The 27,367-nt window shown below is 38.9% G+C and overlaps 1 protein-coding gene across 3 annotated transcripts in view; it reads right to left on the reverse strand.

Annotated features, from left to right (window-relative positions):
• MACROD2 (mono-ADP ribosylhydrolase 2) overlaps nt 1-27,367 on the reverse strand; it is a 1,936,537-nt gene that overhangs the window by 935,839 nt on the left and 973,331 nt on the right. The gene's annotated exons all lie outside the window — the stretch shown is intronic.

Here is a 27,367-nt window from a genome sequence, read left to right on the forward strand (position 1 = left end):
TGTTGAAGGAAGATACAGGCACAGTTTGGTCATAAATCAGTTCTCTCTGTTTCTCCATAAATTTTGGTATCTTGAAAGGCCATGTTTTGCCTGGTAAATTAGGAAGGTCTGGCAGGGGATAACCTCCCGCTCTGGCTGGGTGGTCCTTAATCCCCACAATGAGGTGAGGGAGCTGGACCCAAAAGACCTTACTCTGTCATTGCCAAGGAGGCTGGGTGTGCAAGTGGTACCAGCAGCCTGGCTTTTGCCCATGACATCTGTAAGGTGGCTCCACAGCAACTGTGGAACTGCTCAGAGGACACTGCCCCAGATAGGACATTTCTTTCTATACTTTATGGACTATGTCCCACTCCAGCACAACTGGCTTCAAAAGACAATAATCATGTATGTTTGAAGTCCATGGATCTTTAAAAAGCACAGATCCTATCCAAGACCCAGATGGTCTGAGGTATCAGGAATTACATTCCAGTAAACTGAGTGTGACTTCTCAACAGAAAGCTGTAATTCACAGGAAGACTAAACCACAGGGTCAGAGATACGCCATCTTTAAAAAAGAGGATCCATGTAGAAGTCAACTTCACCTTTTTTGTGGTTATAGCATCCCTTCCATATTCAGTTCATATGATTCAGGAGTTAAGCCTTCCCCATTCCCCAGCTTCAGAAATGGGCATGTGACCCAAGACCATCCAATTAATTGCGGTCCAATCCATTGTTCAGGGGCTGGTCTGGGAATAGTCATGTGATTCAGGGAAATAAAACTCAGTTCTGAGATTTTTATTAGAACTAATAGGAAAAATAAATTCAGGCCTTGGCTGCAGTGAAAGAACGTTAGCCTAGGGCAGAGGTCAGCAAATGTTTCCTGTTAATGACCAGATAGTAAATATTTTCAGTTTTGTGGGCCATAAGACTCTTTGCCACAGCTACTCAACTCAGATGCTGTAATGAGAAAATAGCTATAGACTAAATGTAAATGAATGAGCATGGTTGTGTTCCAATAAAACTTTAGGGACACTGCCCTTCAAATTTCATATATTTTCCATGTGTCACAAAATTTTACTAAGAAAGGTGTTTCTCACCATTTAAAAATGTAAAAAGTATTTAGTAAAGAGCTGGATTTGGCCAGTGGGTCATAATTTGTCAATTTCTGTTCTAAGTGTTTTTGGAGAAACAGCAGCAAATAATACAAAATCCTTTCTCTCAGGGAGCTTACATACTAGTGGAAAAGATAGACAATAAACAGTTAAAAAGGGATATATTTGAAGGTAAAGTCAGCAAGATTTGCTGATGGAGTAGATGTAGAGAAAAAGAGATAGAAGAGATGGAGGGAGGAAGGGAGAGAGAGAGAGAGAGAGAGAGAGAGAGAGAGGGAGAGAGAGAGAGAGAACAGGGCTCAAGAATAAACCCAAGGTGTTTTTTTTTGGTTGTTTGTTTTTTCCCCTGAGCAATCAGGTTCATGGGAGTGCCAATTTTTGAGATGAGAATGTGGGAAATGGTGAGTTTTGGGTCAAATTCATAGCTTTTATTGAACATGTTATGTTTATAATGCCTATTAGATTTACAAGCAGAAATACTAAATAAATAGTTGTATGCATGAGTATGGAACATGGGACAGAGGTAGGGGCTGAATTCTTGAGAACATAAACCATATTTAGAGCTATGGGCCTGGTTAACATCACTTGGGGAGTAATTAGAGACAGAGAAGAAAAAGGGCCTAGAACCTAATCCTAGAGAACTCTAATGTTGAAGAGAAACCAGCAAAACAGGATAAGAATAACTGGTAAGCGAGGTAAGAAAAAAGCAACAGTGAAAGATGCCCAAGGACAAGGAACAGGTCGTTTCAACAAGGGAAGTGACCAGTATGTCAAATGCTGCTGCAATGTGTACTAAGAGAAGGTCAGGGAACTGACCATTAGATTTCGGAAGACGGAACTCACCAGTGACCTTAACAAGTGTGTTTTGCAGTGAACTAGTGAGTTTGAGAAAAAATGGTTGTGAGGAAGTATAGAGATAATAGAGATAGGTCTTCTGAGAAATTTTGCTCTAAAGGCTTGGGGCAGTAGTTGAAGGGGGCCATGGGCTCAAAGGATCTTCTGCTGTTTGTTTTGTTTTGTTTTAAAGATGGGAGATACTAGAGTCAGGAGAAAAGACAAAATGGGTGAGGGAGAAGCAAACTAACTCAGTGAGAGAGGGCCGGGGATCCAGGGAGAGGGTATGGGTAAAGATGCGGGTAGGTTTAGCAGTCTGAAGATGAAGTTCTCTTGTGATGGCTTCTATTTTCTCAGGGAACAGCTGAGAATAAGTCAATTGGGGTTGAGTTTAATGTTTGAAGAAGGTGTAAAGTGGTTGTCTTGGTGACGGGGGAGTGACTTAACTGGAGAAATGTGGAGAGACTCTCCAGCAGGCTGAGGGCCCACTTGAGACCAGAGAGAGTGGTTGTGTGCTTTTCCCCAGTCATGTTCAGCTGCCTGGGAACAGATGGAGAGTAGGCAGGAGGTAGGACTTAATCAGTAGTGGGTTTTTTCCTAGGTGATTTTGATAGAGGGAGTCAGGGGAGTTGAGGGTGTGTACTCTGGAGAGACCATCAAGATGGCCTGTGAGCTCCATGCTGGAGAAGTGAGAACATGAAGAGGAGGATGAATGATGAGAAGTGGTGGGCTCAAGTGTAGAGATCCATGTGGGGTTAACAGCTTGTTGGATTCAAGAAATGAATTGCAAAGACAAGGAGCGGTAGTCAGAGATGAGGGGCTTGAAATGGGTATTACGGAGCCGGTGTGGTCATAGCAATGGTAACATCGAGGGGAGTGTGAGCTCGCAGTGAGCAGCTGAGGATGGGTGGGGCAGAAGATAACTGAAGGAGAGAGGGTCAAGGAACTCAGAGGCTCAGGTGAGGAGGGGCCAGCCAAGAACCTTCAATTCTTATTGAAGCCACCAAGAATTAAGATAGTAGTTGTGGAGAAAAGGAAAAAAGCGAAGCAAAACAAAACAAACCAAAAAAACTGCCAAAATTTCTTAGAGCTGAGACTGAGTAATCAGGAGGAAAATAATTAACTTTAGATGGTAGAATGTGAGGACATATGAATGTCTGTTTCAAAAGAGCTGACTTTTTGTTTCAGAAGGGGAGGAAGTATGGTCTAAAAGTGTTTTTTAGGAGCAAGGAGGTCACCTTCCTTTCCTCCACGGCCTGTGGTACATGGTATGTGGGAGGAAAAAATAGACCCAGTTGAGAAGGCTGCAAGGGGAGCAGATCCCTGGGGACAACCAGGCCTGACTCAGCCAGAAAGGGAAGGGAGTGCAGAGGAGTTACCAACCGGTGACTCAAAAGACCACAGCTGGTCCCAACGGATCCTAATAACGACTGAAACATTTAAGGGAATACATGTATAGCCTGGAAAACACTGACTTCTTTTTAAGGTAGATTTTTTTAATATAGCTCTCAAATATCATTTGACTAATTAAAAAATTTTACAGACCAATGAAATATCAGCTTGTATCGTACTACTATCACTTCTGTCTTCCTGAGCAACGTTTCTACGTCTGAGTTTCTGTACGTGCCTGATATTGAAATAACACTACCTACCCTCTGGTCCCCCACTCTGTGTGGATACTGGGAGGAAAACTAGTGATGCCCCTTGGATGCTTAGAAGAAACGGTCCCTTGGAAAGCCAAGTAAAGATCTGCAGACATCACAAGGAGCGGAAACTCTAAACACAAGACAGAACTGCAAGATAGCTTCTATTATTTTCCAGGACTTTTCAGCCACTTTAATCTTTTACCAGCTGGCAGACTCCAAGTCCCCTGACTCTTTTCTGCTCCAACTCTTGGACTGATCCTTTTCTTACAATTCCCTAGGACCTGATAAACTCCCCAAGTTCACCTTTTATGGAGAGTGCTGGAATACTCCATAATTAGTTTTCTTATATAAAACCAAAGCATAGAAACACTCAGTGAAAGTTGGAGAGGAAAAATTGGGGTAGCCAGTTTTCCGGTGCCCTTCCCCCTCAGAGTTTTCTGAGAACTCCCCTGCCCCCAACCCCCTCAAGTCCTCAGGAAAGTCTTCAGAGGCCCCATCAGCACTTCCAAATGCAGTAACAAGAACTGCTTCTGCAGTGGGCTCCCTGCTAGGGTCTCTCTTGTGTGTCTATCTGAAATTCAGTGATAAAAGGAATAATTAAGAGAAAGACTAGTCAGCCACACTTGTGAGAAATGACATCTATATATCTGAAGTTTAATGTAGGCAAGACCCATAAAAATGCAATGTGAGCCTCCAATCTCCCTCACCAGGATGACGTAGGGATTAATCAAATCAAACCAGGAAAAGTGTTTCAGCCACTCTAAGGGAAGAAATCAGCCATTCTTGGAGTAAAACATATTTTTCTTCTATTCATCTACTTAAAAAAATATAAATGGTGTATACCAACCTTCAGAAAAATGATTTACCATACTACTAATACTAATCCTTTACATTTATATAGTGCTTTAATACTTTCAAGAAGCTTTCACATATATTATCTCCTACCATATTAGATCCTAGGACAAAAATGATGGTCCCAGAAATGAAACAACTTTTTCCCCAACTCCCATGCACTTGGATATACTGATTATTTTCCCCCCAGTGTTGTGAACTTTAATCATAAGACCTTTTACCTGTGGACATTAAGCTTATGCTATTAACTGGTAAAGAAAATTCATAATTCTTGTTTACTTAACAGACAATAATGTGGACAAGTGGGAAATAAAGGTGAATTTAAAATGAAAAAGGAGTTAAAGGATGTGATTTGTCCTTTGTTAATCTTTTCAACAGTACAGAGTTTAAAACAATCCAAGGTCTGTTTTGTGTAAATTTCTTACTACCTTTAATAACTTAATAGCATAATTGGGTGCACAGTTCCTCCCTGTTCTGGCAAGCTGTCACAAGACTAGAATCTTTGTCTCTTCTAAAACACTGTAAACGTTGTTAAAATGCCAAAACCTATAAAGCACTTTTATGAAGTAATTTGCAAATTTTATGGACTTTATAAGGCCACAACAAATTTTATCCTGAGCTACCCGATACTGCATTTTCATTCCATTTTATTTCATTCATTCATTCGTTCTTTCATTAATTCATTCATTGTTTATCCTCTGTGGAGTCTATGTATGAAGGTTCATGTGCTTGAATCTTAAAGTCTGTGTAGCTATTAGACCAAGAAATAAAAAGGAGTAGTTTAGAGAGTAATAAACACAAACATAACAAGTAAATATCCCACCTATACTTTTTAAATGTAAAAACGCTAAAGAAGGAGGAAGGAATGAAGCAAGACGGTGATGAAGGATCCTCAGTGATGGAAAACATGTTTGCAGCTCTGTCTCTTGGAGCTGAAATCACATGTTACTACGGTCAAACTTAGTTGCTAAATATCAGTAATAATTAGAATAATTTCAGCAATACTTAGAACCCGTGGAATAACCACAGGAGTAGAGGTGTAAACTGGGGCAAGTTTAATATGACAATATGTACTGAGAATAAAAGTATTCATATAATTTGACTTAATGATAGTAACGAAAAATCTTTTCCAAAGAAATAATCAGAGATTCAGATGACAATTTACTATAAAGACATTTGTCACAGTGTTAGAACAAAGCAGAAATTGATGTAATTTAAACACTTTATAGTATAGGAATATTTACATAAATTTGCACTTTCATGTAGTAGAATCTTAAGCAGCTGTTAAAACAAAATTTATGAAGAAATCTCAATGACGTTGGGAAATGTTAATGAAATAATGTTAAGAAAGGCAAATGGGGCTTCCCTGGTGGCGCAGTGGTTGAGAGTCCGCCTGCCGATGCAGGGGACACGGGTTCGTGCCTCGGTCCGGGAAGATCCCATGTGCTGCGGAGCGGCTGGGCCTGTGAGCCATGGCCGCTGAGCCTGCGCGTCCAGAGCCTGTGCTCCGCAACGGGAGACCGCAACAGTGAGAGGCCCGCGTACCGCAAAAAAAAAAAAAAAAAAAAAGAAAGAAAAGCAAATGGCACACAAAATTATACAGTTAGTACCATAACAAGTGTATAACATATATGTGTATACATACACACACACACACACACACACACACACACACACACACACACACAGAATAAATGTTTGAAGGAAATGTCCAAATAGCAACCTTGATTATTTCCAAGTGGTAAGATTATAAATGATTGTTATATTCTGTAGCCTTTTTATAGTTTCTTAAAAAATAAATTTATTTATTTATTTATGGCTGCATTGGGTCTTTGTTGCTGCATGCGGGCTTTCTCTAGTTGCGGCGAGCGGGGGTTACTCTTTGTTGTGGTGTGCGGGCTTCTCATTGTGGTGGTTTCTCGTTGCAGAGCACAGGCTGTAGGCACGCGGGCTTCAGTAGTTGCGGCATGTGGGCTCAGTAGTTGTGGCTCACTGGCTCTAGAGCGCAGGCTCAGTAGTTGTGGCTCATGGGCTTAGCTGCTCCACAGCATGTGGGATCTTCCCGGACCAGGGCTCGAACCCATGTCCCTTGCATTGGCAGGCAGATTCTTAACCACTGCACCACCAGGGAAGTCCCGCCTTTTTTAGTTTTTATATTGAACATGTATCGTTTTTACAATCATGGGAAAAATCATTTCATAAAGATAGCTCTCTTTTATAAACACATATTCTGCCCACAAAATTTTCCTAAAAGTACCAGGTGGTCACAGCACTATGGTTTTGACAAGAAATGCCTTCTCCACCCTTTACTCTCCCAGAGCATCTCTTTGTCTCTTCACGACCCTGCAGTGGACCCTGTGTTGTGCCCTCGGAGCTACTCCACCTCTTGTGACAAATCTAAGCCAATCCTGGGCCTCCACCCACTCACCCCTCCTGTCAGAGCTGCACTCAGAACTGAGCAGGCCAGTCAATTCAGGACAAAGAGATATATGGAGTAGTTTACGCAGGGTAACTGGGGAAGTGAAGGTGGTCATTTTTCACAAAGAACAGGGACAAGACTGCAGGCAGCCATCCTGTGAGTGGAGAGGAGGGACTCAGCCTCTGCCATAGACAGCAGAGCAAGAACTTGAGCCTCTGAGCGAAATTTTGAGAAACCGAATTTATCAACCCTGAAGTTGGTCCTACCTTTGGTCTTCCTGTCCTGTACATAACATGGCTTATATTTAAACCAATCTGAGTTGGAAATTCTGTTATTTTCTGATGGATGCACAATTATAATTTACTCTCTAACATCAAGCGCCTTCAGTCCCCTAATCATTCAGGGAGAGAACTAATGAAGGACCAGTATTCCCAGAACTTACTCTTCATGCTTTATCTTTCATTACGTCTGCATGGAAATTACATGCCCATCAGTAGTTTCCTACTCTCTCCCTGTAAACTCTAAACATTTTTCATCATTTTGTTATGAACAATTTCAAACACATACATCCTCTATCTACCCATCAGTTGATCTTATCTTTTTGTTCCGTATTTTAAAGAAATCCTCCCACCTCCTCACGATCATCAAGGATCAACTCAAATTCTACTGACTTATTAAATATACTATTGTCATTTACCTTTCCACATACCCACATCTCTTTTCTTGTGCTACTTGGTAAGATCCTTAAAGAAAGATGTTGCCTATGTTTGTGCTGTTTGCAACACCTAACACTCCGTACGAATGCCTACTGTCAATAAATAAGTAAAATTGAAATGAACTTCAGTCACTAGAATACATTGGATTTTGGTGATTCACTGTATTTTCATGGCAAAACAAAGACACAAATGGTATTTCAATGGACTACAAACTCTGGGCATGACATTTGTTATAATTATCCTGGTAATGTTTTCTGCATCAAACTCTATAAGCACGTTTTTCTTTCTTTTTCTTTTCCCCCTATGAAATTGAACTGGGCAGGAAGCAAATTTATACAACAAGCATCTCTTTAACAAGGGATCTAAACATTAACTCTTAGAAAAAAGAAACTACTTCTTTTTTTTTTTTTTGGTAGTCTATTTTATGAATCAAATTACTCCTCAAAGTATTATTTCCCTTGAAAACATCTTTATGTGAAGAACTTTGCTAAGACCCTCACTTCAGTCCCATTGAATGAACAGCTAGAGCTGTACTTCAGAGCATAAGAAACTTAAGCGTAAGGTAGAGTGTTGCTATTGATTAAAAACAAGAACTAGGTTTGTTTTTTCCTTTTCTTGCACCATCCTGAAGGCCTTCTCTAAAACATTTTCTCAAGGTTACAGTCAAGCTACTGAGAAGAAATGTTGTGGTACCCATGTGTGTGTATGTGTGTGTGTTGAGAGGATTAAAAAACTGAAATAAGTATGCAAGTCTTTGGGTTTACAGTAAGTTGATACAGTTTCTTGTTTTAAAAGATTACCTTAATTTACATTCAGCAGGTCATAAAGTTTTAGTAGTGTGTGTTTCTAGTAGTGTAAATGGTTGAGATAAAGCATCATTTTTTTAAAAATAGATCTTTATTGGAGTATAGTTGCTTCAGAATACCGTGTTAGTTTCTGTTGCACAACAAAGTGAATCAGCCATATGCATACTCCCCGTATCCCCTCCCTTTTGAGCCTCCCTCCCACCCTCCCTATCCCACCACTCTAGGTCATCGCAAAGCACGGAGCTGATCTCCCTGTGCTATGCTGCTGCTTCCCACCAGCCAACTATTTCACATTCGATAGTATATATATGTCAGTGCTACTCTCACTTCGCTCCAGCTTCCCCCTCCCACCCCACGTCATCAAGTCCATTCTCCATGTCTACCTCTGTATTCCTGCCCTGCGACTAGGTTCATCAGTACCTTTTTTGTTTTTGTTTTTGTTTTTGTTTTTGTTTTAGTTTCCATATATATGTGTTAGCATATGGTATTTGTTTTTCTCTTTCTGACTTACTTCACTCTGTATGACAGACTCTAGGTCCATGCACCTCACTACAAATAACTCAGTTTTGTTTCTTTTTATGGCTGAGTAATATTCCATTGTATGTATGTGCCACATTTTCTTTATCCATTCATCTGTTAGTGGACATTTAGGTTGCTTCCATGTCCTGGCTATTGTAAACAGTGCTGCAATGAACATTGTGGTACACATCTCTTTTTGAACTATGGTTTTCTCAGGTAAATTTATATTTTCTTTTAACTAATAACTTTGGTAGTAGTCAAAGACATTCATAGTCTTGTAAGAGTCCTTAAATATAGATAGCTTTATCTTTATTATCACTTCTCCTTCATGAGGTTTATTGTTTGACTTATTATTTTACAGAAGTGGAAGGGGGAGAATTTACACTGAAAACATAAATGCTTGATTTTGAATAAAACATCCAGGTAAAGCAACATATATATATTTTCTAGACTCCAGACTATGGAGTAGGATGGCCAACCTCAAACCAGGAAGCTTGCTAAAAGCTGCCAGGCTAAGGAATCAGTTGATGGAAAGAAGGAAAGAAATACCAGGACAACAACCTAAGCCATATTCTTCCTTAAAGAAAACATTCCTCCATAAGCTCACACTTGAGGAAAAAGGCCAAGATGCTAAACTGGAGTCAGAAAAACAATGTTCCTACCCATAAGAATTGCTACAAAGCGTTTTATTAATTGGGATCACCCATAGGTGAAATATTCCTATCTTTGCCCATCATCAGTGATAGACACTCACTATGTAGATCACTCAGTGGAAAACGAATTATCCCATCTGTCTTTAAATGTATTAACCATACAGTGATCACTCCAACACAAATCATATTTAAAAATTAGGGTGATCCTGGGCTTTATGAAAGATACCACAGACTTTCTTCCAATGAACTATTAAAATAGTCACGTCTATGGTTATTTGCTAATAAACGAATAATTATAGAAAAATTGAGTACCCGTAGTCTCTTTAACAACACATAAAATTATTCTTCAAAAGACTCATTACATTCCATATATACATATGTAATATATGTGTGTATGTGTGTGTGTGTGTGTGTGTATATATATATATATATATAGAGAGAGAGAGAGAGAGAGAGAGAGAGAGAGAGAGAGAGATGTTGAGATATTATTTTGTTAATAATTTAAGGAACATCATTTTGAAGGGGAAATATTTATTTACTTTGTTTTAAAATCATGCTTTTTGAGGAAGCTTACATTATTTTCTTCTGACTTACAAAATACATATCCCCCCTCCAAAACTGAAAGACAAAAACAAAAACAGAAGACAACTTCTAGTAACAAGTAAGTGGAAAGAGAATCATAACAGAAGAAATGAAGCCAAATGTAACAAAAATCTGTTACAGCAAAGTAGCCAACCACAGCATGTTTAATGGTGCCTAAAAAATGACATTATGAATTTTAGAATTTAAAGCCTGAAACACACAATTTACCTTAGAAATTAATTTAGAATAACAAACCCTAAAACTTACTTATTTTTCTTTCTAAGGTGTTGATTTTAATTTATAGCACTGTTTCACTGGTTTTCTATGAGGCAACATTTTTATCTTAATCTCTAAAAACATAGGTTTGTTTAAAATAAATACAATATAAATAGAATCTGAGAAAAGCAACACTACCAGCAATAACTGGTAAGAGTACTGAGAATAAAGTACTCAGGCGAGTATTTTCTATAAAGTTTCTAATAGCATTCCAAGATTTTCTTGTCTCTTCAGACATTTATTGAGCACCTACTGTGTTCCAGGCACTGTGCTAGGAAGGAAGGGCATGATTCTGACAGTGCCTAGCCTCCAGGAAATCACAGATGAGGACAAGATACATTCAGACAAATTATATGTCTCAAGATCCTTCAAAGGACTATCTTTTGGCTTAAAATGCCATCTGCTTTTCGGAAACTCCTGGCTGATTTAGTGGAATCAGATGTCTTCTTGAATTCCAACTCATTAAAAGCATACAAATGGTCTAAAGGGTTTTCATTCTTTTGATCTTCTGATCAAGTAGAAGCACGTCAGCTGCGGGTAATCCATCAACAACTGTACGAAATTCCCACAATTGTTGTATTTAAATTCCACTGTCTAGTGGGGGCTCACATTTCTTATTCTCTTTAGGATTCATAAGATGCTTCAAAAACGGGGCCAAAGCCATTTTTCAAAAACAGTATTCTTGGCCATGATAGTTTTACAAGTTGTATTACTTAACAACAAGTTGGTTGCTTGCTCATCACTACGTCTTGCTATTCATAAGCTTAATAAAATGCTGTTTTCTTAAAAAAAAAAAATCCATGCGTATGCCAGTGAAAAGTGGGGAGATTTCCCCATCCCTTTATTTACACTGCATGTCTACACTTGTTCTGCACACATCAATAGTTTAAAGTCATCACCAACAGTTACTGTCGAGAGTGCATTAAAATCTATAGAGAATGTATATGTTGAAGTCAATCACAAGTAGTCATGGGATACATTTTAGCAGTTAATCAAATAACAATTATTCAATGACCGTGTGCAATCTTCAAGAAGACTATGAAAGAACTGCATTATATTATCAGGAGACCGAAGGAAATTATAAGCTAGTATCTACTGAATGGCACAGAAATATATATCCAGACCGTTTTGAAAGAGAAGATATACTGTCAAAATTTAACCTTTTTAATTAAAAAAAAAAAGTACGTAAAGAACAAAAGTAGCAACACAATAGAGTCCCTAAATGGGACCTAATGAAACTTAAAAGCTTTTGCACAGCAAAGGAAACCATAAAAAAGACGAAAAGACAACCCTCAGAATGGGAGAAAATATTTGCAAATGAAGCAACTGACAAAGGATTAATCTCCAAAATATACAAGCAGCTCATGCAGATCAATATTAAAAAAACAAACAATCCAATTAAAAAATGGGTGGAAGACCTAAATAGACATTTCACCAAAGAAGACACAGATGGCCAAGAGGCACATGAAAAGATGCTTAACATCACTAATTAGAGAAATGCAAACCAAAACTACAATGAGGTATCACCTCACACCGGTCAGAATGGTCATCATCAAAAAATCTACAAACAATAAATGCTGGAGAGGGTGTGGAGAAAAGGGAAACTTCTTGCACTGTTGCTGGTAATGTAAATTGATACAGCCACTATGGAGAACAGTATGGAGGTTCCTTAAAACACTAAAAATAGAACTCCCATATGACCCAACAATCCCACTACTGGGCATATACCCTGAGAAACCATAATTCAAAAAGAGACATGTACCACAATGTTCATTGAAGCACTATTTACAATAACCAGGACATGGAAACAACCTAAATTGTCCATCGACAGATGAATGGATGAAGGTGTGGCACATATATACAATGGAACATTACTCAGCCATAAAAAGAAACGAAATTGAGTTATTTGTAGTGAGGTGGATGGACCTAGAGTCTGTCATACAGAGTGAAGTAAGTCAGAAGGAGAAAAACAAATACTGTATGCTAATGCATATATATGGAATCTAAAAAAAAATGGTACTGATGAACCTAGTGGCAGGGCAGGAATAAAGACACAGACATAGAGAACGGACTTGAGGACATGGGGGGATGCGGAAGGTGGGACGAAGTGAGAGAGTAGCATTGACAAATATACACTACCAAATGTAAAATAGCCGCATAGCACAGGGAGATCAGCTCTATGCTTTGTGATGACCTAGAGGTGTGGGATAGGGAGGGTGGGAGGGAGGCTCAAGAGGGAGGGTATATGGGGATATATGTATACCTATAGCCGATTCACTTTGTTGTACAGCAGAAACTAAAACAACATTATAAAGCAATTATACTCTAATAACGATTAAAAAAAAAAACAACAAAGAATACGAGCTGCATCCATTCCTTGGTAACTGTTAAGCCCCTGTGTTTTTTTGAGTGTTTTTTGAGACTGAGTTTTCCCAATAGGTAAAAGACATATTAAAAGAACCATTTTGCGGGGAGTGGATTAATAAACATTTCTCACATATAACCATCACTTACCCCCATCCAATCTTCATCACCATCAATAAATTCAAAAATCAATAGGTTCATATAGAAATGTGTATACAATGTTCATGCAAAGCTTGTAAATCACAGTCATCTAAAAGAATTTTTAAAAATGGGTTTCAAAAGTTTTCTTCCTAAAATTCTTTACATATTAAGCCAGTAATTAAGTCATGAAATTATATTTCAATAACCTTGTCTTTGAAATATTAAAATATCAATATAATTTTTAAATTTAACAATTTAAGCAACTTTCCACTTAATAAAGTATTTAAAAAGTTACACTGCTTCCTGATGAAATTCTGAGTTAACTTTCTCTGCACTATCGGAGCTTGTTTCTAACTCAGAAGATAAAATATGAAATAAAATATGAAAAAGGATAAAATGGACAACAGCCTGACGAACTTGTTACTTTCATTCCATTTCTATATATTTTGTTCTGAAATTTGACTATATAGTATAGCATGAGTATTATTTTAAGTAACGTCTCATGAATTTTAAACTTAGATTTAAATAAAAGACTCTACAGTTCACCGTATTTTTAAAGCTGATGGTGTGGTTACAGGAAAGGCGTTCTTCCTAGTGTCACTGTTGTTGGTCTTTTCCAGGTAACCTGATGTGGTCAATAGAATGTGGGTAAGAAATGATATCATGCCAGTTCCAAGCCTAGGTCTTAAGAGGCATCTCTTGTTTTCATGTTTCCCTCTGGAAGTTTCTAACCTCTGATATGAAAAGATCCTGCCCTGGGTAGCTACTGACTGCAGCCTGGGCCCCAGAATGTGGAACAGATCAAACTCAACACTCAAGCCTGAAGCAGGACCACTTCAACTGGATAACAAGTGTCTAAGTGAGAAATAGTGCTTATTGTTTTATACCAATAAAATTTTTGTGATGGCTTATTATGCAGCAATGGCTGACTAATACATATGTATTACTTAAAACTTTTTTCCTCTGGAATATATCTCTTATTTTATAATATAATACTACTATCAAATAAAATTCATTTAAAAGCAGATTTTTAGCAACTTTTATGTATGGAATACTTGTTGGGCATATAGCCATATGTTATGAGCTTAAATCAGAGAAAATAAAATCATATATTAATTTCCCTAAAATAATACCACACAAGAAAATCACCCTCATGTAATTAAATAAAGACAAAAGTAATGATACTTCTCAACTGAGAAAACAGTGCAATCACACCCCCTTGCTGGCTGCCAAAGGAATGAATACAAATATTGCGTTATTTTCACATTATGAAATATGAATAGGTGGTCCAGTCATGCTGAGACAATGGAAACTGTATGATTCCACCTAAACTCAAATAACAACCCTCCAAGATATTTTTAAGACTTGTCATCATGCACAGAAATACTGAGAAAAATAGAGCAATCTTTTTTTTTTTAATTTCCATTTACCATCAACTTTGAACTACGGTATAAAGCAGCACGCGTGGCATCTCATATAGTGCACAGTTCGTTTTATGCAATTCAAGACTGGATGTGCTATTTGGCTGTTAAAGTCTGTCCTCACACTTGTTCTGACATGCCAGCATCACTCAGGCTTAATTCAGAGTAGTTCTGCCACAACAACTCTCTTGAATAATTATAAAACTTAGAAATAAGCGCATGTGACACTAAGGCCACGTGTGCTGTTTTGCGGAATGTGGTGGAATCTACAAGTCTTTGCATCTTGTGGAAACAGCAGCCTTGATAAGAAAAGAACTCATCTGCATATCTTTAAATGGAGTTTTGCATTTGTCTGAGGTGTGGGGGAGAGTGAGGTGGTGTGTATGGAATGACTATTATTCAAAACCAGCAAACAGTGAAAAACTTAGGAAATGGCTGTTGCCAGTGCCAGTGAAAAATGGGAAGTGACTTAACTGAGCGATCAGCATAGTCAACAAAAGAGTGAAACCCAATTAGAATTTACTGGAAGACTGCATTATAAGAACTTCAATGGAAAAGGTTTGAAAAGCAAACACAATAGATTTAGATCCTGACTTATAGGGCTTATGTACCTCATTAAAATTCCTAGTCAATAGACTCAGTGATTATGAATTACAGAAAATAATTTGCATTTGAGCAAATCATCAAGGTTCCTATGGACATGACAGTTCGGGGGTGGTCCCATAGTTCCTTGCTTTGCCTCCAAAATCACACCCAAATATTATCAGCACCCATCCTTCTGGAGAGGACTAGAGGAGTAGGTCACTGTCTCACCTCCTACTTTGAAGAAGGTACCAGGGTGTCAGCTCTGGTGGGTTCCCTCCTGTGTGTTCCCAGTTAGGCTGCTGATAATAGGCAAACCCATTCTCTAAAAAAGAGGCAGCAGGTCCTAGTAACTCAAACACTGGCCTGGAAGATTGTTACTAACCAGCAAACTTAGATAAAGAGTTTTAGCATCTATGAGTCTCAGTTTCCTCACCTATAAGCAACATGAAATTTGAAATACAATGACCATTTGGGGACTACTAACATTATTTCCAGCAGTAAAATTTTAGAAATGGAATCATGGTTATGGATCATAGATTATGGAGCAGCTTCAACCCGTTAGATACAGATTTGATTTCTCCTACTCTGTATACAACACAGCACTTAATTTATTTTCCCTTCAGGAATAACTGAATATTATCACTGATGGGGGTGAGGGGCAGAGCAAAGGTGAATCGTTAGCATAAGAAAGAAAACGTCAAATTGTCATCCTGTTCAGGTAGCATTTTGTGTGAGATCAACACTGAGGGACAGCTAGACACACACATACACACACATACACACACTCATATGCATTCCTCAGATTAAAGCAGGCATCTACTTTGGGATGTAGATTTCTTTGAATGTGTATACAAACTGCCCTAATACATTTCTTTTAGAATGAAACACTGAAAATATAATACTCTCCTCAAAGGTACTTCACTTAAAATATGAGAGTCAAGTTAAAAATATACAATCAGCCGCAGTGGAGACCCTGACTTCCCCAACTTGTCATATTAAACCCAATATATTCTTTCTTGATGGGCAGCACTCTTTATTATATGTTCTGTCTGCACACAGTTGCAGTTCACTATCCGTATTTTCATCTTGTGTGTCTCACAGAGGGTGGAAGAAAGGTTTAGGGAAGTAAGGAGGAAGCAAAACTGTAACTAAACTCTAGAAGAGGGAAGTGAAGTATTTCCTATTTCTCCTTATTTATTTATATACTTATTTATTTTTAACAGCACCATATTTGATGATATTACAATTTGAAGTTCTCAGAACTAATGGCTTCTTACATTGAGGACCTTGTACTGCCTTTACTCCACCACATCGACAGCCATGGCCTTACTAGCTGTGGGTGACCACCAATCATCATGCCTTATTCGTCTCTCCTTTTTGACTGAACAAAGCAAATGAATGTACAAATGAAACAGATAAAACTGCAGGAGTCATGCTGCTTCAACTCCCTTTGGAAATGGAGTATGATATGAAAAATCTTTATCACCAGCTCTAGCCAAGGACTCCTCACTCGAATACCATCTGTAAACAGATCTTGGTGAGTTGAAGGTGACACTCAAGATTTTCTTCCTGACAGTGTCCCAGGGGAGCATTAGATATTACAGGGCAGGAAGGCGAGACCTGCGAGACCTGAGGCAGGAATCAGCTGCTTCAAAAATTCATGAGCCTCCTTAGCCCCAAGTTCTATTTTGTTTGCCAAGTACGTACATCACTAGAATCAAAGCTCTGTGAGGTCAAGAACTTGGTCTGCGTGGCTCACTGCTGCCCGCCCAGTACTGAGAACTGTGCTTGACACACAGTAAGCGCTCAATCAATATGTATTGAATGGATTCGTTAATTAAAAGGAAAAACTAATTAACAAGGTTACACATTAAGTTTTCATTATCTTTTTAGCTCAGGGTGGGAGCATAACAAAGCCTTCACCTTCTCCTCCAAGAATTGTTTTATCAGTATCACACCAAGTACTTTATTTTCACAGTTACTTTACTTCTAGTCCTGTTAGGAACTGGGGGGTAGGGTGGAAGGAGGGTTGCCAGATAAAACACAAGATGCCCAGTTAAATTGGAATTTCAGCTAAACAATGAATAACTTTTTTTTGCCTAAGTGTATCCTAAATAGTGTGTGATGTATACTTACACTAAACAAAAATTGTTGTTGTTTAGATAAAATGTTAATTTAACTGGGTATTCTTTATTTGTATTTGCTAAATTCAGTAATCCTACTTCTCAACACCTAGAAATCCAACTATTGGCTCTAGTTTCTTTCTGCTGAGGTCATGTACCCTTTTAAGTGCTCCTATTTTCGGAATCTAAGAGGACACACGCACAGCTTCTCTCTCATGCACAAGGCCAACATTTATTCCACCGTGAATGTTCTCACATTGTCAGCCAATACAAGGTATGCTATCAAGTTACCCATGGGAGGCTGGGCAAAAACCCAAGACCGCAGTACCTGTCCTTGACCGATAGGAGGCAGTCACCTGTCGGCTGCATCTCCCTCCTGCAGGAGCACATGCCAAGCGCCCCAAGGAGTCCCACTGAAGCCCCTCTCACAGGGCTCAGAACGACAGGTCGGCTCCTCCAACCTTCCTCTGGGTCTCATAAAACTCTCTGGGACCTGAAATTCATGTTAAGGCTTCCGTGGAAACTTGTAATTTACTATCCTAGCGTATGCTATAACTAGATACCCTTGCTTTACCTGCAAAGCCACTTACCCTTCTCTCTTGACTCAATACCCATTTTATAAACAAATCCTCAACAAAACCAAATAGGCAGAAAGAGCCGTACCAGGCTAAGAGCCATGGAAAAGGCCTTATTTTTCATCCCTTTGAAGCAGACTTTGAGACAAGGATGCACATGCGACTGATCTATTTGGAGGGTGATACCAGGAAACACCAGGAGGGGAGTGAGGGAGTGAGACAGGGGAGGGGAAGCAGCCAGTACAGGGTGTCTCACCAAGCACAGGGCCACCGTGGGCAACTCCAGTGCAGTCCCACTGGGGAGCTCTCGGGACAGTGGAGGATACACATGTCAGAGCTATCCCTGTGGAGGGGCAAGGACTCCTGGTCGTCTCCTGAGTGATGCCTCCTGAGTGAGCATTTACTCTCCAGCACTTGGGTCTTGCTGGTGTGTGGGCAACAGGCTCCCATTGCCAGATAGAAGCCGTCAGGCAGAGTCACAGCTATTCTCAGAAGCAGATTTTCCAGGTGAGTGCCAAGGGTGTGGGCAGGGCGCTGACAGCATCCTGAACGGTGAGAAACAGGGGCTGTCTTCATAGTTGATTCTAGCGGCCCAAAGAAGGAAATAATCCAGATACTCAAGTCTACGGTATTGCAAGCATCAGGGCCTTTTAAACTACACGCTGTAAAGACATTCTGCCCCACCTTCACCAGCGATTTCATACCATTTTGACTTTTATTGGGTTAAATTCTCTGAGCTTTCACCCATACAGGGTGCTTGCTACTCAATTTTAGCAGCTACAGCCCCACACAAGCTAAAATCACTGTATTTTAATGAGGCCAAGCTTTGCCAGCTGGCTTCATTGTGCATGAACTTCCCTCTCAGATGAGATTCTGCTTCCCAAGAAGTTCCCAGTACTCACAGGCACACTGCTCCTGTATACCTGGTCGTTCTGTTCCAAGGTAAACACATCAACTTCTCAAGTTTACCTGCAGCAAGGGCACGTGGGCTCTTGCATCAGGCAGTGAGCCACTTTGAAGGTGGGCTGGTTCTAAAAGGGAGCTTGGATGTCAGCTGAGCTGGGCTTCGGGAACGCTCTGACCTTTAGCACGTGAAGCTCTGGGATAAGGGATGGCTCATGACCTTCTACAGTTGGGGAAGAAGCTGGAGAAATGAAGGCACCGGGGTTGGGGGTGGGTGGGTGGAAATCAGGGAAGTCACCACACAGTCTGAGAAGCCAGCCAGGCCCACCACCGGAAGAGGGCTGAACAGGAAGCCTGGTGGACAGGGAAGCTCACTCCAGCCTGGCTGCTGCCTCTGTGGGCCTGCAGTCAGGCCTCTGGAGGTGGGCCTCAGGCCATGCTTGGTCAGCAGGGGAAGCGGGTAGAAAGACGAGCAAGATACAGAGGAGATGAGAGCGAGGACAGGCAAGGCCTTGGCGACGTCTCTGTGACTGTCACCACATCTGACAATGACAACGTTCAGAGAGCAGGAGCCGCTGCATCACTTCCACCATCTAAATTCCTCTTCTAGACAATCAGAATCGTCCAGGGAAGGGGGATTCTGGGAAATGTAGTTCCAGCTTAACCACGTTACACACAGTACTCAGGTTTCCTGTAATTGATTAAGGAGAGCAACCCTAGCTACTTCCTTCACAAGGATGTAAAATGAATATCACAAGGCATTTTGGATATGCATGGATTCATCTTTTTCTTCACATATTTTTACTAGAATATGTTGCACTCTTGCTGGGGGAGATGGGAGCAGTCATATTTATATTTGCCTCTAGTCTATAACAGGAAGAAGTTTTAATATTTCTAGTTTATCTTCTTTTTCTAACTTAGAGCGACACACCACAGGCTTTAGGGAGCCTTTATTTTAATTCATTGAAAATAAATGACTTAGCTAACATTCATTTTTCTTTCTTGGCTACATGAAATTGGCCAGCCAAGAAAGTGGGGCTAGAGGCAAAGAGCTTTAAAAGTGTTTCTCTTAAGACATTCTGTTCTGTTACAAATTTTCTGTGTGACCTTGAGAAGTCACATGAAGCTCCTATCTGTTAAGTAAAAATACTCAGCGTTCAATCTTGTAAGGAATAATGAGTCAAACTGATTGGAACGGACTTTGCTCAGAATGAGCCCGATAAGAATAGAAAGAGGGGATAAACTATTCCATTCCAAGGTACAGCTGCCTCTTTAAAGGTCCCCCAATAAACAAAATTCTACTACCTTTGCAATGGAAACAATGGTTTGCTCTAATAATCACTATTATTAAATATTGATAGCCCACCTCAAAATACATTAATTGCTGGAATCCACTTAATCATGATGTACTTTCAGGATTCCTTTTATTGCATTTGCAATTCTAATACTGTAGACATACAGTGGTGACAGATTAGCAATATAAGAATTTAAATTTGGGAAAATCATTAGATAATAGGACCACAGATAACCACATGAGTCACCCACCAAATGTTCATAGATCATCTACTATCTAAAAATTGTGTTGCTAGATACTGACTGAGATGCAGGAAAGGTTATTTCTTTACATCCACTGCTTGTTATGAGTTTATGCTCTAGTTGGCTTAAAAAACTTTATCACATGCAGGTACTAGTACAATCTTTTTTTTTTTAATGTAGTAAATACTTAATGTTTGAGTTGTATTTGTGGACAGATAGTTACATAAAAAAATAAAATAAAATAAATTTACAATCTATATCCAGTTGGCCCATGAAGGCCTTTTGGGAGGTTATATTTGTGACAAGGTGTTTGACATGGACAAAAAATATTACCCTGGTACAAGAACATAGCACGATAAAATATACAGATTTGGTTGGCCCAAAGAGCAGACAACCTTAAAAATGCCCTTCCACCTTAGAGTTGCCATAGTTATTAGCAAACAGAAATACAGGATGCCCAGTTAAATTTGAATTTCAGCTAAAAATGTATAATTTATTTTAGTTTAAGTATGTCTCGTATAATATTTGGGGTATACTTATGCTAAAAACTTTTTCATTATTTATCTCATATTCAAATTTAATTGGGAGTCCTATATTTTATCTGGTAGTCCTATTCACAAAGAAATAAATGACTATTAAAATAGAATACAACCACCCAGGTCAAAAGAACTTTGAGGGACAGATCGACAGTTGTGGGGTCTCTGAAGAAACCCTAAAAGGCTAAAGCCAGCTGTCAGGGAAAAACTTTTCTACACTCCTTAACCCCCCAAACCTTCCTTCCTCCCTCTGGTAAAATTACAAATTTCAGTTTTCAAGCTACTGAAAGAGATGGAATGATAGGCATAAAAAGAAAATAGAAAGACTGTGCCCTTCTTCAACTGTAGCAGCCCCCAGACGGAGTGAAAGAAAGAAGACTAAACTTTAAACCCAATCTGGGGTTCTGAGATACATGACTTGATATTGTAAATTCTGAATTGGCAATGTGATTATCCTGTTGAGTGTTGCTAGGATATTTTATTATCTAAGAGTCAGCAGAAAAATCGTGGGAGAAATCAAGTTTTCATCTAAGGGCAGGGGAGAACAATCACACTGAAGAAAACTTTAGGGGCAGTGAGAGACCAAACAAAAAGAAAAAAAAAAAAAAAGAACCTTCTGATTCTGATTTTGTCCATTCTGTCCCATGAGTCCTGCTGTTCATCATCTTTTAGGTTGCAAGACCATAGGAAGAGAGGGGAATTGATAAGATGAGCAGGGAATGGTAGTTAATGGACATACAGCTGTCTTAGTCACACCCAGACACCTACTTTCTAATTTCTAAGTAAACTTGCCCTCACTATGGAATGTCATGGCCTAGCTGAATGTCCCACAGCATAATGTATGCAAACATATATACTGGAATATGGTTGGTTTCACGATGGGAAAGGATTAGTAGTTACCTGCGGGAGAGGCCTCCTGAGTAGAAGGTCACACATGGCCTCTGAGAAACTGGCCAACCGTTGAGGCGCAGCCCAGCCATCTCATTAGACCATAATAAGCCAAACAAGCCAGAATGTGCCTGATTTCTGAATTATTCTGATGACCACAGAGAGGGGAACATCTCATCTGGTGATGGGATTCAGAACTTTATAACCAAAGAAAAATGTTTACTTTACACTTGCTTTTCCTGTCATTATTATCTAAAAGTATGCAGAAAGTAATCCATATCCCTGAAATAAAATGGACAGACTCAGAGTGACACACTACACGCACATACACCTTATTATGTGGGGGAAATTTATGTCAATACAACTAGATTGCATTATTTTTAAAGCTTGGTTATGGGTCTGTAATTTATTATTATTGATAGTACTGTATCATGCTGGCGCAAACACACGTTAAAAAAATAAAAGGTATAAGATGAAACACAGAAGTCTCCTACTCAGACACCCTGTTATCTATTCCATTTCCTTCCCCAGAGGCAACCACCTTCAATGGTTCCTGTTTGAGGTTCTTCAAGTAACCACATAACCCCCTATGATGAACTTAGTTTTCTAATTCTTGCTTATCTTGTCTCCCATTAAAAAAAGAAAAAAAAAAGAAAACTCATTTTTACCATCCCCATCTTAGCCTTACCTGTTTCTCTTGATATTTGAAAGTTATATTATTATTTCTCTTCTTCTTTGTGATGATTATGCATTTCAATTTTACACACACACACACACACACACACATATATACACCCCTCTTTGCTGTTGTATCAGTTGCATGTTCCACTTCAAAATCTCTTTCAGCATTGTCATTTACTTTACATTTTAAGTATTTAAAATATTTAAATTATGTCCTATAGCCATATTTAGTTTTCACTGAGTTATTCCTTGATTGATTCCAAAACAAACCAAACAGTAAGCAAGTGTGTGTGTACGTATATATACACATGTATATACACAAACATATCATCCTTTTGGTTCTGAAACAGATGGCGAAAAATATAACCAAGCAAAGAATAACTGATACCAAAAGAAGTTCTCAAAATTACTCTGTTCACTTGGACGTAATTAATGCAGACAGCCATTTGCAGTCACAAACTAATTTTTCCCCAACTAAACAGATTCAATCTAATAGTAACATTAGTTAAATCAGACAGAAATGTGGGTCCTCTTGGCAGGTTTTTAAAATCAGGTTTCAATTATTATTAAACTTCTAAAAATGACCAAGCCTGGAAAGGAGATATTCAGACGCATCTGAACCAAATGGAACAAAAACTTTGTTCAACCATAATTTTACATTCCATAATGGAGTCACCTCATCAAAGAATAACTTCCTAAGCAACCTAGGCTTCAAAACACTCTGCAGAACCACCAACTCACTGTTTTTCAAAGTGTGCGATGATTGAATTGATCAAAATTGACATTGAACTACTAATCAATTAAGAGAAAAATATAGAAACAAATTGTGTGATATTCAAAATACTTTAATAAAACATTTGCTTTTAAACCAATGTGCTATGCTATATTAAGGGCGCTTTTTAGTCAGCACCAGACAGAAGCCGAGTGGCCTCCGAGTTAATATGCATTTTGATCCTGATTTGGAAGCAGGGGTAAATGGCAGGTCAAAGAGAGGCATTAAAAGCTCCTTTCATATGATTCTCAGTGCTCTAGAGCACAGGGCAGAGGTAGAAATAAAACTACACTAAGAGTATTCTTTAAGGATTTCTGTGGCTGGTTGGTTGGTTGTGTGGGTTTCAAAAACATACTTAGAGGCAAGAAGGCTTCCATGGTATGAAACACCCTTGTATCATGTAGAAAAGGTCATATCATATAGTTATGTTCTGTAAGGTATGTTCAAACTCTGTGCATCTATCATATTCTTTATCTCAAGAGTGACCAACTAACCCTTGACTATATCCAGTTGCTCCCCAACAAATTTAATTTGGCTTGTGCATTAAAAATAAAGTTTCTGACTTTGTTTCTAGCTTTAAAAATCAAAAGCACACATATAAGTATCGTGGTTTCTTAATTCTCTTGAAAAATCATATTTGCCCATGCTGGGATGGAATTGGTGGTGTGAACAGTGGATTTCGGTTCAGCTCAGTTGATGCCTTTAGAAAGGCACGTGCTTTCCTGGTGGCAACAACTGTCTCTTCTCTTTTCTCTCCTTCTCCCTCTCCCTCCTTCCTTCCCTCTCTCTCCTTCTCCCTCCTCCTAATGTCTTTCCTGGGCCCACATCTCTGATTTTATTAACTTATCTCCCTGGTCTCTATAGGCACTAGTGTTTGCCATCCCAGGTCATAAATATTACTATTATTTCATTTTTACTTTGCTCCATAAAGACAGCAGCATATGCTATGATATCAGTCCCTGTAACATTCTCTTCCTTCTGTACATTTTTAAAAGATAGTTGAAATTGTGTTAAGTGGTAAGGGGTATTCATTTCTTTTAAAGAAAACAAAATCTTGATTCACAAATTATATAAAGCATGATTCATTTATCCAGCAGAGTATTATGAAACCATTAAAAAGAAAAACAAGGAACATGTTCAAAATATATTAAGTGACAAAAAAAGCTGAAAAACATTATGCATACAAATATGTTTTTCGGCTTATTCACAAGGAATTTTTAACAGTAGATACCTCTGGGATTGGGAATGTGGGTGATGGGGAAGTGTTAGGCTGAAAGATTTCTGCTAACCCATTCACGCTTCTTTCCTGTGTAGGTTTACCATCAGCATAAATTACCTTTGAAATCAAGAACAGTTTTAAGTTCCCAAAGTGAATACCATTTAAAAATAATAACTTATATGTATGTGTATCACTTTGTTTATATACCGTTTTCAAATACATTATTTTCTAATCTGGTCTTTATAATAACCCTATGAGGTAGGCACTTAGATAATACACTATTATTTTTCAGATAACTGAAAAAAAAAAAAAAAAAAAAAAAAAAAAGAAAGGATTCATCAGTGTACCTAAGGTCATAGAGCCAGGGACATGTAAAGCCAGAATCACACCAGTCAGATAGAGCAGCCAGTGTCTAGATCACTGCTGGTCATCACAGCAAAGGACGCATCTTGCATTGCCATGAAAGCCTTGGCAACTTTTACTCACAATTCATTGGCCAAAACTGGTCATGTACTTTATCCAATCACAAGAGCTCCAGTAAATTTCCATATAGCACCCAAAACTGGAGACGGGGGCTGAGGGAGAGAATAAACGGTAAACCAAATGACCGATAGCCCTATGTCTCTAACTCCAGGTCTCTCATAATAAATCCATATAACTACATGAATCTCTGAGTGACTCATATTTAGAATAACACTTTCATTTAAAACTACCCTGTTACAAATGAGTTAAAATGTTTACAGAATGTGTGTGTGTGTGTATCATACTCGTTTACCTTATATAACTATGAAAGTGTCCTGTCCAGCTTTTTTTTTTTACTCACATTTCATCAGATTATTGTAGCCAGTAAGCTTTGTCCTTCAGTCAGTGGGAAGAAACACTGACGTTGAGCATCTCAGTGGCCACTTAGCCACATCAAGTACAGAATATTAACCGAAGGGAAAGCCAGCTGCAGCCTGTAGATAGCTTACCACACGGCACAGTACATACTATAAACAAATACCTCCAAACGTTCACGGGCTCTTAACCTCAATCACATATCCTTCATCAGATGTCAATTTCAGTAGCAAATTTTCTGAATAATGATGATGTAACATCCATTAGTAAATAGGAGACATCAATTACATTAAATATCACGCTTGGGCTGCCAGATAATCGTGAATAAAACACACTGATAAACAATATGCTTTTCAGCCAAGGGCAACAATGAAAGCAGTGAGTTATCAAAGAGACATACAGAAAGGTGTTCTCCTTTAGGAATGGCAGAGCAGCTGTTAGTCAGATGTAAGTAAGTGACAAAATTTTACGAAGAGCAGGACCAAAAGTTGAGATTAATAAAATCGTTTTCAGAAAGGAAGCATACGGCAAGATGAGAAAGTTATGAGATACAAGACCTGAAATTGAGTAATTTATTGTACAGTCCAGGCTGGGAAAGGAGATAGGTAGACCAGCTTGGCGTATGTTATGATAATCTAGAGTGAGTGGACTGTGGCCTGGGATAACAAGAAAACAAACAAACAAACAAAAAACACTGGATGGGAGAAGCATGACATTAAGAGTCATTTCAAAGGAAGAATCCAGGATTTGGAAACACTGGATGTGGACAGCCAGAGAGAGAAGTGCAAAGATCAACACAAAACGGACTGATTCCCTTCCCCACAGATATGAGCACGTGTGCGTGTGTGCACACACAGACATAACACTTGTTTACTGGGACTCAGCTTATCACAGACGGAAATAGACAATCTAAAGGGTTTTTGTTTTTCCCTGCTGGTTGGAGTAAGTCTCGAGTTTGATCTTGGTCATATTGAATCTGAGATGGTGAAGGGCCTGGAATGGTTTTTTGAGACCGTTCTTTTTATAGAACTTGTGCTCAAAGAGAGAGCATGAGGTCAGAATTACAGCTTTAGAAGTCATCCATGGGGGAAGGTTCAGAGATAGGTTTTTAAATTACTCATAAATAGGTTGTCTTTCACTACAAATCATCTCATTTGAATTTTTTGTATTGGCATTTTTAATCTCTGTTTTATGTAGCATTATCTGACCTCATTCTGGGAGTCTGAGAAGGCCTGAGAGATTAAAACCATATGAAACAGAAGAGATAAAGGGGAAGGTGTTTAAATGTATGATTCATTTAAGTGAGCAGCTGAAGTCTTGAGAGTAAAGATAATGTCCAGAAGAAAGGGCACTGAGGACAGGACACCAAAGACAGGGAAGGGCTGGACTTATCAAATGTGCTACTGCGGGGTAACTATAGTTATTTCGGACAAAACAGACTTCAAGCCAAAAATGGTAACAAGAGACAAACATGGTCATTATATAAAAGAATCAATTCGTCAACAGTATACAGCAATTATAAAAATATTGTGGTGATCATTTCACTATATACATATGTATCAAATTCAATGTTATATGTCAATAATATTTCAATAAACTTGGGGTGAGAGATAAAAGTTTTTAAAAAATGTGCTGCTACACACACATTTGGATGAAGAGGGGCAGAGCTAATGAAAGAAGAGACGCCACAGAACAGACAGGAGCACAGAACCCTCAGAAATTTTGCTCTCCTGTTCTGACGGCCATTTTTCATGTTTTAGAATATTTTTCCAAAAGGTACTTCAAGATAATGAAGTTCCTTCAGTTCTAACAAGATCATTTTTCACAGCTGTTCTGGTAGACACTCCAAAATTGTGCTGTGTTATCAGCAAGAAAAAAAAAAACAAAAAAACACTGGTCTGGAGAGAAATCGACCAGGTGAACATCGGAATGAACCAACTGGTTTGAAGCAGTTTTTAAAAAACAAATCTGTGGGTCATGGTGATCTTTCTGTGCTTGGGTACAGCCACATATTCTATATGTATGAACACCTGCACAAATGTGATTTATGAAAGTATCAATCAGAGCATGATTGGGGAATTTATTTAAGAAGAAAAACCAAGGTAGAAAGCCAGGTTTCACAATAGCTTCATCTGACATGCTGGGCCTAATGTGTTCTGAGCAGCACGTAGACATGTCTGTAAACACCCTTTGTGCCGTAGGTATCCAGTATGTGCCAGCAAACCCTTCACTTCTCATTTTCTACAAAGGCCTCTAGCATGGATGACACTTCCCGTTGTCACAGCTGAGTGAACTTAAGGGGAGAAAAGGACAGACAAGGCAGGGCACTCTTACAGAGGTGAGAAGGTGCCCTGTTTTATGAGGTGCTTGGGATTCCCAGGCTGAGACCCTA

This window comes from Neophocaena asiaeorientalis, unplaced genomic scaffold (genome assembly GCF_003031525.2).
Source record: "Neophocaena asiaeorientalis asiaeorientalis breed wild unplaced genomic scaffold, Neophocaena_asiaeorientalis_V1.1 scaffold64, whole genome shotgun sequence".
NCBI classification, from domain to species: domain Eukaryota; kingdom Metazoa; phylum Chordata; class Mammalia; order Artiodactyla; family Phocoenidae; genus Neophocaena; species Neophocaena asiaeorientalis.